This window comes from Dioscorea cayenensis, chromosome 11, assembly GCF_009730915.1.
Source record: "Dioscorea cayenensis subsp. rotundata cultivar TDr96_F1 chromosome 11, TDr96_F1_v2_PseudoChromosome.rev07_lg8_w22 25.fasta, whole genome shotgun sequence".
Taxonomy (NCBI): Eukaryota; Viridiplantae; Streptophyta; class Magnoliopsida; order Dioscoreales; family Dioscoreaceae; genus Dioscorea; species Dioscorea cayenensis.
In genome coordinates, this window is record NC_052481.1 from 9,755,990 (window position 1) to 9,772,551 (window position 16,562).

Consider the following 16,562-nt stretch of genomic DNA (forward strand, 5'->3'; position numbering starts at 1 on the left):
ACTGCGAGATTTCGCTCGGGCGTCTTGAAGTACTGCCTTTGAGTGTGTGGTTCTGAGTCGCCTGCAGTGAGTCCACGTGCCCTGTGTGTCTCGGGAAAATCTGCCCAACTGCTGCGGGAAGTCTACGCCCGTGCTGAAGTACCACAGGCATCGCGCGGACACATGGTGCGTCCCGAGGCGGCCCGCCGCCCTGTAACCTCTGGATGAGTTCACGGTACACACCCGCAGGCGTGCGGATATTCCCTGCGCTTTCGGTGTGTTTTTCTGCAGATGACTTAGAAAAAACCTGCGAGGCTCTGCGGAACTGAGTCGAACATGTCTACACACTCGGGCACTGCCCTATTATTCAAAATTTACGAGATAAAAAAACACGAAATAGAACTCAAGCGACCAAACTTACGCCAATTTGCAATAAAAACACATAATGAATTCTTTTTAAAAACCCACAATAAAATCGCGGCTCAAGCACTCGACAATTGAAACACCAACACTTAACAATTTATTCATGCAAACAAACTAAACTAAAAAGATGCAGCGAGTAAACACTTGGGTTGCCTCCCAAGAAGCGCTTATTTAATGTTACTAAAGCTTAGCGTATCTTTCTTACCTCACGGGGGTTCATGAATAAAGGTTGCCCTCTTACCCATAACTTGAAAGCATGATGAGCAAAGTCTCTTGAGGGTTAGAGGGTGTACTATCGAGCTTCGGACCACCTAGCAATCGTTACGTCCAACTTCCTTGGCTCATGTCGTCTCCAACAGGTCTTGAGTGCATTTTTCGGTGGCGTCTCCTAGCCCTCTTCATTTTCAGAGCACATTCTTCAAGATCCCCGCGGTAAATGTTTCCTCTCCATTCGAACCAAGAATCATTACTTCTTCATTGCTCTCCTCTTGGTCGAACAAACCTTCATACGGATCCGAGTTGAACATTTCACAGTATATATTCATCAACAATCTCATCGAGTAGTGTCTAGAAAATACAAAGTGTCATCGTAATCGAGATAATGCCGCATGAGCTTGACAGAAGCGGTAAGTGAGCTTATCGTCTCTAAATCTCAATGTGAGCTCTCCGCCCGTCCATGTCAATCAATGCTTTGGAAGTCCATGAGAAAGGTCTCCCAAGTATCAAGGGAGTACATCTGCATCCTCATCGACATCTAGCACTACAAAGTCAACCGGAAAAATGTACTTGTCCACCTTGACAAGCACGTCTTCAATGATGCCTCTCGGATGTTGTACCATTCGGTCCGCTAATTGTAAAAGTCATCCGAGTAGGCCCTAGGCTCACCCAAGCCTAGCTTTTTGGAAGAATGTATATGGCATGAGCGTTGATACTTGCCCTGAATCCGCCAATGCCATTTCCTCACCTAAGTTGCCGATGTTACAGGAATAATGAAGCTTCCGGGTCCTTCTTCTTGTTTCGGCATGTTCTTTTGCAACACCGCCGAGCATGAAACATCAAGCACAACTGAAGCACTCTCCTACAGTTTCCTCTTGTTGGTCAATAGGTCTTTCAGGAACTTTGCATACTTAGCCATTTGAGCCAAATCCTCAACAAAAGGAATGTTGATGTGGAGTTACTTGAACAAACTCAGGAACTTCTTATACTGTTCATCCCCTTGGTCATTCTTCAATCTAGAGGGATAAGGGATTCTTTGCTTGAAAGGTGGGGGTGTCATCTCTTTCTCTTTATTTGCTCCCTCCTCAACCTTTATAACCTCGGGTGCGTGTTCTTTCGGCATCTCACTCGGAAGCCTCCCTTCAACCTCATGACCACTTCTCAAAGTGATCGCCTTCACATGTTCTCTAGGGTTGGTTTCCGTGTTGCTTGGTAAACTTCCATGTGGCCTTTCAGAAAGAGATTTTGCAATTTGCCCCACTTGATTTTCAAGATTGTGCAAGGAGGCTGTGTGATTGTGAAGTGTAGCCTCGACTGATTCAAACCTTGTATTTGCCGAATGAACAAATCTAGCCAAGTGCTTCTCCAAATCCGTCATTCGGGTTTCCAAGTTTAAAATTCTATTTTCCACTTGAGGGGCTTGTTGTTGTTGTTGGAACCCCGATGGCCCCATGGTCTTTTGTGGTCCTTGATTACTCCGTGAAAAGTTGGGGTGATTCTTCCAACCTGAATTGTAGATGTTGCTTTATGGATTCCCTTGAGGTCTCATGCCATTACCTACAAAGTCAACATTCTCAACTGAATAAACATCACCTATGACAATTTGGCAATCGGAGGGAGCATGTCCTCCACCACAACGGGTGCAATTGGTCATGGCCGCAACTCTATTCGAAGCTATAAGATCTAGCTTCTTACTCAAACTCTCCACTTGGGCCGCCAATGAAGTTACCGCATCAATTTCATGGAGACCCGGCCACTTTTTTTCTTCTCCCTAGCGTTCCATTTGGTAGCTATTTAACCCCATTTTCTTCAATCGATTGGCGTGCTTACGTGCGAGGTTTTGCTACCTAAGGTACCTCCTACGCCGCATCCAAGAGTTGACTTGTACTCGGGTTCAAACCATTGTAGAAGGTTTGAACAATCATGCACTCCGGGAATCCGTGTTCCGGACACTTTCGCGGGGAGTTCCTTGAACCTTTCCCATGTCTCAAATAGAGACTCCAATTCCAACTGCATAAAGGATGAGATCTCATTCCTAAGCTTTGCTTTGATTTTTCGGGGAGGAAATAGCGGGCTAGAAAAGCTTCGACCATCTCCTCCCTTGTAGTGATTGATGCTCTAGGTAATGAGTGTAGCCACTGCTTCGCTTTCCCCTTTAAGGAAAATGGGAAAGCTCTCAATTTGATGGCATCATCCGTCACACCATTTATCTTCAGCATGTCGCACACCTCGAGGAAGCTCTCTATGTGACTGTTTGGATCCTCATTGGCCAAACCATTGAATTGTGTGGATTGCTGCAGTATATGGATGAATGCCGGCTTTAGCTCGAAGTTCTGAGCTATAATTGGGGGACGTACAATACTCGATTGTGTCCCCAACACTAAAGCTTGAGGACAATTGTTCGTTGTTGCTCATTTTGTTCTGCCATGTTGTCAGATCCTTCTACTTCAAATCAATTTGGATTAAGATTTTGTTCTTGTCTGAGTTCTTTCCCTTTTTCTTCTAAGTGTACGTTCAAGCTCAGGGTCTCCTTCAATCAATATTGATGGATTCCCTCGGGTCATAACTTGGAGTTGCACCAAAAATAAAGAAAAAAAATCAGAACGATGATAGAATAAGAAGATATGAATAAGACTGTGTGGTGAAATAGCTAAGAAAACAAAGTGCAAAGTATCTCTAAATGCCTAGCTCCCCGGCAACGGCGCCAAAAACTTGACAAGGTTCCCTTGCGTATATCCCGCAAGTGCACGGGTTTGTCGAAGTAATAATCCAGGGTGAGCGGGGTCAAATCCACATGGAGTAGGGAGCAAAGACACTTAATTCAATTCTTAGCTATGTGGAGTATCAATAATGATAAGTGTGGTAATGATTTAATTCTCAGAAATTAAAAGCAACAAGTAAGAGAGCAAAAGTAAGGAGGAGGCAAGGCAATCGATAAAGATGGGGTACTCGGATGATGCTTCACCTAGGATAGTGACTTCAAGTGCAAGAACTCTCTATTATGCTTCCTAATCAATGCAATGGTGAGTCGTGGAAATCCTTACATACATAGTCCCAAATCTAAGATCAACTATGCCTAACTCTATACATGTCCTGGAGGAGAAATTGAACAATCTCAACACCGCGCACTCGCATAGAGTTGCAATGCTCTCTAGGGATTCCAAGTGATAAATCTCTTCCTAGATTTAGACCTAACCCTTTGGTCCAGGTGGAAGGTCCCTAGCCACAATTAAGCCCTACATACTAAGATCATCTCAGCGCTTTTACTCCATTATGCGCGCAACTAGGCCCCAGCGGAGGTTCATCCCTTAGACCATTCACTCTATTATGACCGCAAAGAACTCGAGGAACGGAGGTAGAATCTATCACGTAGGAGGGGAAAGGACACGCTCACATGCCTCTCGACTCACCCTCTCAGCGCTCTCCAGCCTAGCTTTGCCCTAGCAGCTCATGGTGTGTCACTCACTCATAAGGGTTACCAACAAGAACTCTCAACCCTAGTGTCACTCTAGGGGAAATGTTCATACAATGAAGCATTCAAGGTTGGAACTCACAATAAACATCAATTTATTGAAAGCATAATAAAGAAGTTCAATGAGGCGAATACATCCTAGGGTTCACAATCACCCCAAGTAGCCACTAGGGGTTTAGCTCTCCATGGAGCCAAAGTACAATCAAAGAAATTGAATGTAAAAAGTAATGAATCCATAAAAGAAACCCCCTCGATGGTCGTATCGATGGTCTTGTGGAAAGTCCTCTACTAAATCGTCCAAGGATTCCTTACGTCCGGGTATGTGATCGCCTCGATTCGAAGCTCCCCTACCAACCTTCTCCCTAATGGAATCACGATGTCGGGAGCCGTAGAACCTCTCCAAAACCTTGGCCAATACCCCTCGAAACCCTAGCGAAGCCCTCTACTTAAGTTGGGGAAAAGATGGAGAAAAGAATACCAAAATCGGGGTCTAAACCCGGCTTTAAATAGAGATGGAATCGGGCAACTCCACAGGGCGTGGATGATACACGTGCCCGGGCGGAACTTCCACGCAGGCGTGGATAATTTCCACCGCCCGTGTGGATTCTATTTCTCTGGTTTCTCGGCAGGGTCGTGAACAATCTTTCTACGATTGCTGCGCTACGGTCTTTTGGCACGAATAACTTCCCAATTCCATATTTTTATCGGGGAAACACAATCGGGCACACATTCACGTCGTGAATCACTTGCTTCTTCAATGATATATATGTTGGTGGAGCTCCTGTTCTTGTATGCATAAGACGGAATGCTCGAGTGTGACTGTCTTTGTGCCCTTTCAAATGGATGTGCTCACTTGAATGTGAGGAGGTTGGCACACACTCTAGCATCTAACACCTGTCCTACGTCTTCGCGTTTGAACTTTAGCAAGATCTCCTCCAAAATAAGTGCATTATGATCCACATTGGCCTATTTCCTTCATACTCGGCTTCACAGCCCTACCTGCGTAAAAATAACATAAAAACACACATATTAATGTAAAAACCTGAGAAAAGTAATGCTCAACATAAGGAATGAACGCTTCGCATTCATATCGCACAAGCACTTATCAGGGGCATGCTGAGAACCCTCGCATAGATCATTCCCTCCAACTACTCCCTCTGGGCTTGAGTAATCAGAGCATACACCCTTGACTGGACTTTATGGATCATCCCCAACAATCTTATCATCTCCAAGCTCAGGGAAGAAGGTATACTCATCTTCTCTGCCCCACAAATTGCGTCCAAGAGACCCACGAGCATAACTAGTCTCGTAATGTAGGGATCCGAGAAGATCGCTCTCAATCTGACGTACTATCCCCGATGTTGTATATACTACACGACAATGTGCCCTAGATGAATCAGTGTACTCTGAACCATCGAGTACAGGTACAACAGCTCCTGCCAGCTCAAAACACTAGTGCTATCACCACAGCCATTCACCGACCTACTCAGAATGCATGCAAATATCGATACGCTGGTTGAGAAAGGCATGTGGCCTTAGACATCCCCCGCTCATACTGGCATTGACGACATAATGCTCTGTACGCTCTCTACGGGGTCAAGGCTCCAAGGTAATCTGTAGGTAATCAGGCATACTCCTCAGTGTCTGCAAATGCCTCCTCATACAAGCCGAGCCAAACTAAAAACTGAGTAATGCTCATACTATGGTGATGCCTAAATGCTTTAAACTGAATGGCGTCAATTATGTTGAATCACGCATAAGATCTGTCAAACTCAAATGATGATAGGACCTCAAGTGTAAGTGCACGAATGGCAGGCTCCTTCATCAACAGTAACTGCCTTTAACCACCCATTGAAATGAGATCCTTGACCTCATTTGCTAACTCATCTCCCTACTCTATATCCCAAAGTATGTTAGTGTCTAGGAGGCAAGATTATCCAAATCTCAACCTTGATAATCACTGATAACGCCCCTTGCATATGTCCGGCAAGTGCACAGGTTTTATCGAAGTAATAAATCCCAGATGAGTGGGTATCACATCCACAGGAAGTAGACAATAAAAACACTTAATTTTTTTCTTAACTAAGAGAAAAGTGAATAATAGTTGTGTGACAAGATGTAATATAACAAAAGTAAAAGAGATAAGAAAAAGAGCACAAGTAAATGGGAGGTAAGGCAATCAATATAAATGGGGTACCCGGATATTGTTTCGCCTAGGACAATCATTTTAAGTGCAAAACCCTCTATTATGCTTTCTAAATAATGCATTACTTAGTCATGGAGATCCTTCAATACATGGTTCCAAATCTAAGGTCAACCATGCTTGACTCTTTACATGTCTCAGATGAGAAATCAAACAATCTCAACACCTCACACTCGTACAGAATCATAATGAGTTCTAGTGATTCCAAGTAATAAATCTTCTTCCTAGATGTAGACCTAACCCTTTGGTCCAGGTGAAAGGTCCCTAATCACAATTAAGACCTAGGTGCTAAAATCACTTCAAAGCTTCACTCTGTTGCCTCTAGAACTAAGCCCCAACAGAAGGTCATCCCTAAGCCCATTCACTCTACTATGACCACAAAGAACTCGAGGAAATGTAGGAAAGATAAATCACACCAGAGGGGAAAAGGAATATTCTGTTACCTCTCGACGCACCCTCTCAACCCTCTCTGATCTGGCTTTGTCTAACTCTCGCGGTGTGTCACTCACTCACAAGGGTTACCAATAAGAACCCTCAATCCGAATGTCACTCTAAGGTAGTATTCAAACAATCAAGCATACAATATTGGAACTCAATTAACACATCAATTAATGAAATCATAATAACAAGGTATAATGAAACAAATACATCCTAGGGTTTGTAAATCCAAGTACCCACTAGGGGGTTTATCTCTCCATGGAGCTAGTTACAATCAATGAAATCAAATGTAAAAATAAGTAATCCATAGAAAACCCTCTCGATAGTCATGATAATGGTCTTATAAAGAAGCCTCTACTCATGACGATGGCCTAGGATACACCTCATCGGATCGGTGTTGATGAAAGCTCTCCCACTAACCTTCTTCCAAATGGAGCACGATGTTAGAGCCATAGAACCTCTCACAATCCCTAGCCAATAACTCTCAAAACCCTAGTCACAGCCCTCTCTCAAGTTAGGTAAAAAAAAGAGAAAAGAATGCTGAAATTGGGGCAGAAATCGGCCTTAAATAGGGCTGGAATCTGGAATCCACACTCTCCTGTGGATTCACCACACCGGCTTGTGGAATGAATGCACAGGCATATGGAATTTCCACACACCCGTGTGGATTCTCTGGAAATCAATTTTCTCAGCGGCTGTGAACAGTACTTGCCACAGTGTTTGCTACAGTACCTGCTATGGTACCGGCTCGAAATACTCCCAAATTCATGCTTTCATCGAGGTAACGTAAACGGGCACACATCTATGTCATAAATCACTTTGCTTCTTGAATAAACAGCTACATTGGTGGAGATCTTGCTATACATGCACAAGCCAGAATACTTGAATGTGACTACCTTTGTGCCCTCCAAATCATTATGCTAACTTGAATACGTGGAGGTTGGCACACATTCTCGCATCTTGAACCCGACTTATGTCTTCGCGTTTGATCCTTATCAAGATTTCCTCCAAATGGTGCATTAATGATCTACATTGGCTTCTTTCTCTAACATTTGGCTTCACAACCCTATATGCATGAAAGTAATATAAATGCACACATATTAGCACTAAAACTTGATAAAAGTAATGCTCATCATAAGGAAAGAACACTTCGCATTCTTATCACACAAGCACTTATCAAACTCCCCAAGACTTAAGCTTTTGCTTGTCCTCAAGCAAAAATTAAAGAATTTATGCATAGATGAAGAAAAAATTGGAAGTGCTTGGTCTTAGGTTCACCAAAGCATACAAAGAGAGCATTCTACAAGTAAAGGAAGTTTCAACATTAAATACAAAAAATCAATGCTCTGGCTAAAAACTTGAATAAAAAAGGATAGCAAACCTGAAATCGTGTAAGTGTGTAAACTCACTCAAGTGAACCCAAGATATACTCCTCAAAGTTCTAAGTAAAAGGGACTTATTTATCTACAAAATGTAATGAAAATTTGAAAAGATGGTAGTAGCTTCACACATCCACTAAGGTAGCCCTTTCCAAAACGGCCGCTAAGGTGGCTTTCACACTTTCGAGGTGGTAGCTCTTTCTATCGGGGTGGTAGCTTTTACTCATCCCATGAGATAGTTCTTTCTCTCATTAGGGCATAGCTAGTATCCGACTTATGAGAATAGCTTCATACTCCATAGGTGGTAGCTCTTTTCGCCCAACGAGTACAACTAAACAATGAAACTATTTTTTTCTTTCTTTTCCTTTTTTTTTAAATTAACAAAAGACACAACTATAACTAGCCCCTTTAACATCAAACTTGAGTTTCTAAAAGAGTTTAAAGAGTGAATGGTGCAACAAGTGTGAATCGGGAAAAATTCCTACAAATTCAAGTAAAAACTAGAGCATGAGAGCATTAAATGGTTAAAATTCTCCTAAACTCAAGAATATAATTATTACAAGTAAGGTGAACCACCATTGGCTATGTGAGCATGTATAACAATCAAAATAATATAAACGATATTTCCACTATGAAACTCCCCCTCGCCCCCTTCCCATAAGTTTTACATTGTCCCCAATGTACACATGCAATCTCACTCATAATATATATCTATCAAGAACATATATGTGGGAGAAACAATTAAATCAATACTCCCCTAAATCCTAGTGTTGCATTTGATGGAGCTAAATCCTTGGGAGTGATGTTCCAACGGGTTGTGAAGCACACACGACCAAGTACCTAAGCATCTTAGCCATGTCCATGACAAGCTCTTAATTCCAATACTACTAAGACCATCTGCAAGCATACACGATGGGGTTCAGTGAAGCTCAATAAAATAAAAATAACTCTAGTATATAAAAGATAAGGCAATGACGACAACTCGAGATAACAAATAAAAATAAATTCAGAAGGAAAGTCGTTTCTGAGTATACAAGTCCAAAATAAAATGTAGAAGTAAAGAAATAAAAAGCGGAGTCAATTAACGATGTCGCCAGATGTCGGCTCTACTGCTACAGCTGGGCACTCAAAGGGTGTCGGTGAAGGTGGTGATGGTGATGTTAGAGGGGCCAGAGGTCTGCTAATAAGTAGCTACTGTAACACGTCGAAATAGGCCACCATCTTGTTGTACTGGTGCTGATTGTATCACCCGAATCTCGATGATCTCAGACCACAGTACACTCACAGTGCTCTCAAGCCTCTCAATACCATCATATGCTCCTAAAAGGGTATTCGGGAGCCCTGAGGTCTTGATCGCCGCCGGTGCGGAATCCCGCGTTGCATCCCCTCCACCCTTGGTGCTCTTAGTGGTGGATGTAACCAAAATGTGAACTCCAGGACCATATCTGCGCACTACTCCCATCATCCTGAGAGTATCGAGTCCAAGCGGAGAAGAAATAACTGTCTTTTCGGTATCTCGAATAACATCTACGAGGCCTATCCCCAAAATAAGTCTAGTGATGTAAGGACCAGCAAATAATACTCCCACTCTCCCATTCTAGCCCCGGTATCATAGATAGTCGTGCACAATGTGCCCCAAGTGAATCGGCACAATCCGGACCATGGAATACAAATAAAATAACCCCTCTAGGCACAAAACACTCGTGTTATCACCAAAGTCATCCACAGATCTGCTTACTGCCCCTGTCCTGACAAGGCTTGGACACTCCCAGTTCATACAGCCCCTATCTGGACAAGGCTTGGACACTCCCAGTTCATCATACAAGCCAAACGAATCGAAAACTCAGTGAGACTCATAGTTAAAACAGCACGTCCCGAACACTTTCTGGTAGCCTGTGTTGTGGGTGCATGTCATGAATCTCCCGCATTATGGTTGTTGTTAGAACTCACGAGGCCTTGGAAGTACTTTTCGTGTGATGCTAGTAGGATAAGCTGCTGCCGCTATCAGATAATAATCTCCTCCACCTTCCCTCTCGTGCCATTGGCGTGTCAATTTCACTAAGCCCACTCATCACCTCATTGGACCTCACTTAACACACTCAAGTCCACGAATCGATGGTCGAAACCTGAAAGTCTCGATAATGACTCGCAGATCGAGGCTTGATGCTCACAAGGATTTGAGAACTCAATATGTGCCAGCTCGGTGAAGTCTCTCTAGGGCGGCTTCCACTCTTGCTTTCTCCAGCGGTGCCATACACGCCATAAGTGATACAGAAATGATAGCTTAGGACTATCTGCGCGAGAATTCCACACGGGCACATGGAAATTACCCACGCCTGGTGTGGTCTGCGGTCGCGTGAAATCCATGCGGTTTGCACATCAATTCTCCAAAAATACAACTTTAAACCATGGTTAAACGCTTTCTAAACATACATAAACCATTATAAAGTGAAAGTTGTTGCAACTCAAGACATTTAATCCACTAGAAACAAGGATTTGCAAACGAGAGAGTTAAAGATTTCTTGATAGAAATGGTATAAAAACTTTGAATTCGGCGTAGAAATTGATAGGAAATCCCTCTAAAACAGCGGTGAAAGGTCGAGAAATTGATCAAAAGTGGTCTTTTTTGAGTGATTGGAAGTGAAGGAGAAGAGAATTCAAGAAGATTTTAATGAAAATTAAGTATCTCTTGGGAGTGCGCATCCACAGCGTGGCGACAAATTACCCCCGCCGATGCGCCTCCGCGAGAGAGAATCCATGAGGCAAGCGCACACCCCGTACACTCTCGGATGCCACTCTATGTCTCGAAAGCATACGCACGGCGTGCTGGGAAATATCCATCGCACATGCTACCCGACCCAGCGGAGAAGCCTCGACCCGTGGCCTATACCCGTGCAATGAGAAAAATCTCCCAGTGTTTCACACCCATGTAGAAATTACCGCCCAGACGTGCCACTCACAGGGCAAGCGCATGTGCCCCTATGTCTCCTCGGGATGGAAAGAGCTCTTGAGAGATCCACATGAGCTTCACCGGGAGACCTGCCTTGAGTGCATTTCTCACGAGGTTCGCCCATGAGGGCGAGTCCACGACTTTCCCGCAATGTGCTCTCGGGGATAAATTGCTAAGTCTCTGCTGAAAATACTGCGCGCGTGCGGAAATTACCGGCGGGCATGCGGAAATCCTGCGATCGCTCGAGGGCGAGTCCCGCCACAGTGTCTTCTCTAGATGAGCTCGTAATGTAAATCCACGGGCGTGCGTTATTTTCACACACCCGTGCGTTTTATCTGGATGCCTTATAAAACTCTATAGGCTATGCAGAAAATTTCTGAACAAGTATACACAATCAGAGCATGCCCTATTATACAAATAACACCAGCGAAAAACATGAGAAACTAGCTTGAGCGACCAAAACTTCACCAAATCCACATGAAAACACATGATGACTTTAAGAGACCACAATAAAATCACAGTAAAAGCAACTAAAATTCAAGACACCAACACTCAACACTTTATTCATGCAAACACTATGCTAGAAAGTAAGAAAACAGTAAACACTTGGGATGCCTCCTAAGAAGTGCTAGTTTAAATGTCACTAAGCTTGATGTACCTTGACTTACCTTACAGGGGTTCATAGATGAAGGTTGTCCTCTTACTGACACGTCTGTATATGCGTGTAAACCATAAGTGCATGGGTGTTGAAGTAATAATCCCAGATGAGTGGGTATCATATCCATAGAGAGAAGGGAATAAAGACACTTAAGTTGTTTCTTAACTAATGTGGAAGATGAATAGTGATATGTGTGGCAAAATTTAATTCTCAAATGTAAAAACAACAAGAAAGAGAGCTTAAGTAAAGGAGAAGGTAAGACAATCGATAAAGATGGGGTACTCGGATATTGTTCCGCCTACGACAATCGTTTAAAGTGCAAGAAACATCTATTATGCTTCCTAATTAATGCAATAGTGAGTCGTGGAAATCCTTAATTTCATAGTACCAAATCTAAGGTCAACCATGCCTAACTCTATACATGTCCCGGAGGAGAAATCGAATAATCTCAACACCTCGCATTCGTATAGAATTGCAATGAGCTCTAGGGATTCCAAATGATAAACCCTATTCCTATGTATAAACCTAACCCTTTGTTGTAGGTGAATGATCCTTAGCCACAATTAAGCCCCAGATGCTAAAATCACTTCAACACTTCACTCCGTTGCCTTTGCAACATAGCCCCAGCGGAAGGTCATCATTTAGCCCATTCACTCTACTATGGCCGCAAAGAACTCTTGGAATGTAGATGTAGGATAGATCACATCGGAGGGAAAAGGGACGCTCCGCTACCTCTCGACTCACCCTCTCAACCCTCTCCAATCTAGCTTTATCTAACTCTCATGGTGTGTCACTCACTCACAAGAGTTACCAACAAGAATTCTCAACCCATGTGTCACTCTAGAGGAGTATTCATACAATCAAGCAGACAAGATTGGATATCACAATAAACATCAATTAATTGAAAGAATAATAAAGAGATTCAATGAAACAAATACATCCTAGAGTTCACAAATACCCAAGTACCCACTAGGGGTGTAGCTCTCCATGGAGCTAGATACAATCAATGAAATTGAATATATAAAGAAAGCATCCATAGAAAACCCCCTCATTAGTCATGGCGATGGTCTTTTGGAGAGTCCTCTACTCATCGCAAGGGTACCTTTGTCCGGCCTAGGATACACCTCGCCGGATCATTGCCGATGAAAGCTTTCCCACTAACCTTCTTCCAAAGGGCGCACGATGTCAGAGCCATAGAACCTCTCCAAAGCACTAGCCAGTACCTCTCAAAATGCTAGCCGCTGTCCTCTCTCAAGTTGGGGAAAAGGTGGAGAAAAGAATGCTAAAATCGGGGCTGAACTCGGCTTTTAAAGGGCTAGAATCGGGAATCCACACGCCCGTGTGAGCACCCCTGTGGATTTTTCACACGGGCATGTGGAATTTCCTCACGCCCATGTGGATTCTCTGTTTTCCTGTTTTCTCAGGTGGCTGTGAATAGTGCTGGTACAGTATTCTTGCTACAGTACCACCCGAAATACTCCAGAATTCATGCTTTCATCGAGGCAATACAAACGGGCACACGTTTACGTCGTGGATCGCTTTGCTTCTTTAATAACGGGCATGTTGGTGGAGATCTTGTTCTATATGCACAAATCAGAATGCTTGAATGTGACTGCCCTTGTGCCCCTCCAAATAGTTGTGCTAACTTAAATACGAGGAGGTTAGCACACATTTCCACCTCTCGAACCCGACCTATGTCTTCGCGTTTGAACCTTAGCAAGATTTCCTCCAAATTGGTGCATTACGACCCACATTGGATTTTTTCTCTCATAATCGGTCTCACAACCCTACCTGCAATGAAAGTAACATAAATACACACATATTAGCGGTAAAACCCGAGAAAAGTAATGCTCAACACAAGGAAAGAACACTTCGTATTCTTATCGCAAAAGCACTTATAAAACTCTCCCATAATTAAGCTTTTGCTTGTCCTCAAGCAAAGATTAAAACATTATATGCATAGATGAAAGAGACATTGGAGGTGCTTGCCCTTAGGTTCACCAAAGCATACAAAGAATGCATTCTACAAGTACGGGCAATGTCAACACTAAATAAAAAAAATTAATGCTCTAGCTAAAAATTTTAATAAAAAAGGACGACAAACCTGAAATCGTGTAAGTGTGTGAACTCACTCAAGTCACCCAAAGTATACTCCTCAAAGTTCTATGTATAACGGACTTATTTATCTACAAAAGGTAACAAAAATTCAAAAAGGGTATTAGCTTCACACATCCTCTAAGGTGGCTTTCACACTTTCGAGGTGGTAGCTCTTTCTACTGGGGTGGTAGCTTTCACACATCCCATGAGATGGCTCTTTCTCTCATTAGGACATAACTAGTATCCGACTTATGAGAGTAGCTTCATACATCATAAGTGGCAGCTCTTTCCACCCAACAAACACAACTAAACAACAAAACTATTTTGTTCTTTGTTTTTATTTCTTTTAAGAATTAACACAAGAAACAAATAAAACTAGTCCCTTATACATGAAACATAAGTTTACAAAAGAGTTCAAAGAGTGAGTAGTGCAAGAACTGTCGATCGGGCAAAAATTCAGAGAAATTCAAGAAAAAACTTGAGCATGAAAATATTCAATGTTAAAAATTCTCCTAAACTCAAGAATACAATCAATTCAATTAAGGTGAACCATCATTGGCTATGTGAGCATGTATACATGATGGAGCTAAGTCCTTGGGAGTGTTGTTCCAACGAGTTGTGAAGCTCACACGGTCAAGTGCCGAAACACCTTGGCCGTGCCCATGACAAAGTCTCAATTCCCATGATGACAAGACCATGTGCACCCATACATAAGGGGGTTCAGTGAAGCTCAATAAAAAAAACATAACTCGAGTATATAAATTATAAAGCAATGAATACAACTCGAGACACAAAATGAAAATAAACTCAGAAGGAGAGTCCTTTCTGAGTATACAAGTCCAAAATAAAATGCAAAAGTAGAGAAATGAAAAAGAAAAATGAAGTCAGGTGTCGGTGTTGTCCTGCCTCCGTTCCACTGCGCGGGTGGAGGTGGTGAGGGAGATACTAGAGGAGCTGAAGGTCTGTCTCGCAATAGCTGTCGTAAGAAATCAAAACAGGCCATCATATCGGAATAATGTGCTAACAGTATTGCCCGCATCTCAATGATCTCAGACCGCAATATGCTCATGGTGCTCTCAAGCCTCTCAATACGATCATAGGCTCTTGAAAGGGTACCTGGCCATCCTGGGGTCTCGGTCACTGCCTGTGCGGAGTATCCTACTGCATCCCCTCTACCCTCGGTGCTCTCAGCGGTGGATATGGCCAAAATGTAAGCTCCAGGTCCATATCTGCGTGCCACCCCGATCATCCTGAGCGTATCGAGTCCAAGCGGAGAAGGAATAACTGTCTGATCAGCATGCCGTATAGCATCTCCGAACCCCATCCCCATAATGAGTCTAGTGATGTAAGGACCAGCAAATATTACTCCTACTCTCCCACTCTGGCCCTGGTATCGCATATAATATGCCACAATGTGTCCCAAATGAATAGGTGCGGACATCACCATGGAATACAAATAAAGTAATCACTGTCACGTCAAAACACTAGTGTTTCGCCTTGGCTATCCACAGACCTGCTAAGGACAGCAAATAAATACCTGTAGCTCAGACTAGACAGACATGTGGCCTTGGACACAGCCGGGTCATGCTATCCCGGTCCACACAATACTTGAGAAGCTTGATGTGTTGTCAACGTGGCTGGGCAATCTGTTGGTAGATGTCCATACTCCTCGGTTTCTATATATGCCTCGTCGTACATGCCGATGCGAATTGAAAACTCCAAAATACTTATAGCAAATTGACAACTGAACACTCTAAACTCTATGTCATCCACAAACTCAAAAGACCCCAGCACCTCCAAAGTCAGCGGCTGGAAAACTGGCTCTCGTATAGACAACAACCTTTGCCAGCCTCCTACGACCATCAGCGCCGCCAACTCCCTGATTAACTCATCACCCCAGTGGACCCCACTTAGCACACTCAGGTCCACGAACCGGGATTGGCCAAACCTAAGCCTCGATAGCCGTTCGAAATGAGCTTGATGTTCAAGATTCGGAAATACAATGTGTGCTAACTCGGGTGAAGGCTCCCTAGGACGTTTACCTTCTTGCTTCTTCGCGTGCGGTACCATGCCTACGAAAAATAGTGAAGAGACGATTAAAGAAGTGCAGGCATAAAATGCTAGAGGATTCCACATGGGCTTGTGGAAATTATCCACGCCCGTGTGGATCTGCGGGATGTGAAAACCGCACGGTTGTGCGCCAATTCTCCAAAAGTGCACTTAAAAACATGCCTAAATGCTTTCTAAACATACTAAAAACAATATAACATGAAAATTGGCACACACCAAGCCCTTTAATAAAAAAAAATAGAATTTGTGAAGAAAAGAGGATAAAAAAGGTTACTGATGAAATTGATGTGAATACTTCAAAATCGGCACCATAATTGAAGAAAAGTCCTCTAAAACAATGGTGAAAGGCTGGGAAGAAGATCAGTGGTGGTTTTCAGGTGATTGGAGATGAAGAAGAAGAAGATTTGAAAAGAGTTTAAAGAAAACCTCGCGTCTCTTTGAATTCTGCCTATCTAAACGGGCATGCGGAAATTACCCATGCCCGTGTGCTTCCACATAAGAATACCACAGGGGCAAGCGCAATCCCCTGTGCACTCTCGGGAAAAACACTCACTGACTCTGAACGCTCTCGCACGGGCGTGTGGAAAACACCCACGCCCGTGCGCCCGACCCACAGGGCAGCCGCGCGCCATTGTGGCTTCTCTAGACATCCGAGAAAATTTCCTAAGTGTTCTACA

General features: G+C 43.4%; 1 non-coding gene across 1 annotated transcript; it reads left to right on the forward strand.

Annotated features, from left to right (window-relative positions):
- The first annotated feature begins 2,553 nt into the window (after nt 1-2,553).
- Nucleotides 2,554-2,661, forward strand: LOC120272858. Its single transcript, XR_005540392.1, has one exon. It is a non-coding gene; the product is annotated as a small nucleolar RNA R71 (small nucleolar RNA).
- Nucleotides 2,662-16,562: the final 13,901 nt, after the last annotated feature.